Raw genomic sequence first — 3,553 nt, 5'->3', positions numbered from 1 at the left:
GAAAAGCAGAGAGAAGAGCAAAGGAGACTTTCTCTTGAGCTTAGGTACCAGCTCAGCCACAGTGAGAAAGAGCACAAGCAGGCTATTAGAGTCCCTGATTCCAGAACTTGGCTTTTGGATGGCAACCCTGGACCTACCCCGGGCCAGAGGGAAGCCTACTGTCCTGAAGGGTGGGTCCCAGGCCTGAAAACATTCACCAAAAGCTAACTGCGGAGCCCCCGGGCTTTAAGTGAACATCAGTGGTACTCTGGCAAAAGTCCCTCTGGGCCTGTGGTGGGGGTGTATATGGGGAGAGACCCCTTTCCCTGGGGAAAGGGGAAGGAATAGTGGGAAGAACTTTGTCTGGTGGCTTCAGTGCCAGCTTAGCTGTTGCAGGTAGATCTGTAAGGTTTCTGACACCAGGCCCTGGCTCCTGGACAACATCTCTGGACCTTCCTTGGGTCTGGGGGACCTTGCTTCCCCCAAAGGGAAGGACAAAAGCCTGGATATCCTTCCCATCTGCTGATTGCAGAGCCCTAAGGTATTGAAAAAATATAAGCAGTAGCCAGGTAGTGGTTACAGTGGGTTTGGGGGAAGACACATTAATGGTCTGGCTTCGGGTTTGATGCCGCACAGTCCCAGTGATGGTGGTCACAGAGGTGTTTATGTCACATCCGACCCAGCAGCAAGCAGCTCAGCACAGAGGCAGAGAGAGAGAGAAAGAAAGAGAGAGAGAGAGGCTCCATTTGTTAGGGAGAAAGTAAGGGAAGATAACAAGAGTCTGCCTGGTAATCCAGAGAATTCTTCCAGACCTTACCCAAGACCACCAATATGGTACATCTATGAGTCTGAAAGAACCATAATATTACTGGGCTCGAGGTAGCTTCTCATGCAGATATGGCTGCAGTGAGCAAAAACTTAGATTCGACACCAAGTCCTTTCAAATATCTGGAAAGCCTTCCCAAGATGGATGGGTACAAACAAGCCCAGGCTGCAAAGGCTACAATAAATACCTAATGTGTCAATGCGCAGATATTGATGAACATCTACAAGCAACAAGATCATCAAGAAAACATGATGTTACCACACTAAATAAGGCACCAAGGACCAATCCTAGAGAGACAGGGATATGTGACCTTTTAGACAGGGAATTCAAAATAGGTGTTTTGAAGAAACTCAAATATGTTCAAGATAACACAGAGAAGGAATTCAGAATCCTATCGGATAAAGAAACTGAGACAATAAAAAAGAATCAACCAGAAATTCTGGAGTTAATAGATACAATTGATGTACCTAAGAATTCATCAGAGTCTCTTAATAGCAGGATTGATGGAGCAGAAGAAAGAACTAATGAGCTTGAAGACAGTCTATTTGAAAATATGGTCAGAGGAGATAAAAGTAAAAAGAATAAAAAACAATGAAGCATTACTACAAGATCTAGAAAATAGCCGTGAGAAGCAGCTTCTCCATTCCTCCTTGTATCTCCACTGGGTTGAGGCCACCTGCCTCCACTCCTGCCTCCACCATGTCCATCAGGGTGACCCAGAAGTTCTACAAGGTGTTCACCTCTGGCCCCGGGCCTTCAGCAGCAACTCCTACACAGGTGGGCCCGAGGTCCACATTACCTTCTCAAGCTTCTCCCAAGTGGGCAGCAGCAGCTTCCGGGGTGGCCTGGGCAGAGGCTGTGATGGGGCCAGCAGTATGGGAGGCATCACAGCTGTCACAGTCAACCAGAGCCTGCTGAGCCCCCTTAACCTGCAGGTGGACCCCAACATCCAGGCCATGTGCACCCAGGAGAAGGAGCAGATCAAGACCCTCAACAACAAGTTTGCCTCCTTCATTGACAAGGTATGGTTGCTGGAACAGCAGAACAAGATGCTGGAGACCAAGTGGAGCCTTCTGCAGCAGCAGAAGATGACTCTGAGTAACATGGACAGCATGTTAGAGAGCTACATCGACAACCTTCAGTGGCAGCTGGAGACTCTGGGTCAGGAGAAGCTGAAGCTGGAGGAAGAGCCTGGCAGCATACAGGGGCTAGTGGAGGGCTTCAAGAACAAATATAAGGATAAGATCAATAAGCATACAGAGATGGAGAATGAATTTGTCCTCATCAAGGAGGTTGTAGATGACGCTTACATGAACAAGGTAGAGCTGGAGTCTTGCCTGGAAGGGCTGACTGACGAGATCAACTTCCTCAGGCAGCTGTATGAAGAGGAGATCCGGGAGCTGTCCCAGATCTTGGACACATCTGTGGTTCTGTCCATGGACAACAGATGCTCCCTGGACATGGACAGCATCATTGCCGAGGTCAAGGCCCAGTATGAAGAGATCGCCAATGCAGCCAGGCCAAGGCGAGAGCATGTACCAGATCAAATATGAGGAGCTGCAGACGCTTGCTGGGAAGCACAGGGATGACCTGTGTCATACAAAGATGGAGATCTCTGAGATGAACTGGAACATCAGCTGGCTCCAGGCTGAGATAGAGGGCCTCAAAGGCCAGAGGGCTTCCCTGGAGGCCACCATCACAGATGCTGAGCAGCATGGGGAGCTGGCTGTTAAGAATGCCAACATCAAGCTGTATGAGCTGGGGCCCACCCTGCAGTGGGCCGAGCAGGACATGGTGCAGCAGCTGCATGAGTGCCAGGAGCTGATGAAATCCAGCTGACTCTGGACATTGAGATTGCCACCTACAGGAAGCTGCTGGAGGGCATGCAGAGCTGGCTGGAGTTGGGGATGCAGAACATGCAGAACATGAGTATCCATATGAAGACAACCGGTGGCTATGCAGGTGGGCTGAGCTCAGCCTATGGGGACCTCGCAAGCCCCAGCCTCAGCTATGGCCTGGGCTCCAGCTTTGGCTCTGGCACAGGCTCCATCTCCTTCAGTTGCACCAGCTCCATCAGGGCCATGGTTGTGAAGAGGATCAAGACCCACAATGGGAAGCTGGTGTCCAAGTCCTCTGATGTCCTGCCCAAGTGAACAGCCATGGCAGCCCCTCCCAGGCTACCCATCCTGCAGCTGTCCCAGAGCCCATGGGGGAGGCAGCTGTGCAGGGGAATGCAAGACCCACCTGAGGTTCAGCCCTAGCCTTCAGCCCACCTGCAGGGGCAGCTTACTGCCTATGGCACCCCCCTTGCCCATGACTCCAGCTACAAAACAATTTTTTCCCCAAAATAAAACCTCAGCTAGCTCTGCACACACATACACACACACACAAGCCACAAAAGAGCAAATCTAAGAGTTATTGGCCTTAAAAAGGAGGTAGAGAGAAAGAGATAAGGATGGAAAGTTTATTCAAAGAGATAATAACAGAACTTCCTAAACCTAGAGAAAGTTATCAATATCAAGTTCAAGAAGCTTATAGAACCCCAAGCAGATTTAACTCAAAGAAGACTATCTCACCACATTTAATAATCAAACTTCCAAAGGTCAAGGATAAAGAAAGAATCCTAAAAGCAGCAGGAGAAAAGAAACAACATAAAATCGAGTTCCAATATTCTTGGCACAGACTTTTTGGTAAAATTCTTACAGGAAAAGAGAGAGTGGCATCACATATTTAAAGTGTTGGAGGAAA

At 49.1% G+C, this 3,553-nt stretch overlaps 1 pseudogene; it reads left to right on the top strand.

Annotated features, from left to right (window-relative positions):
- Positions 1-1,483: 1,483 nt before the first annotated feature.
- On the top strand, positions 1,484-2,958 carry LOC129471365 (keratin, type II cytoskeletal 8-like; annotated as a pseudogene).
- Positions 2,959-3,553: the final 595 nt, after the last annotated feature.

The sequence above is a fragment of the Symphalangus syndactylus genome, chromosome 21 (assembly GCF_028878055.3).
Source record: "Symphalangus syndactylus isolate Jambi chromosome 21, NHGRI_mSymSyn1-v2.1_pri, whole genome shotgun sequence".
Taxonomy (NCBI): Eukaryota; Metazoa; Chordata; class Mammalia; order Primates; family Hylobatidae; genus Symphalangus; species Symphalangus syndactylus.
This window is presented reverse-complemented; position numbering and strand designations above follow the sequence as displayed.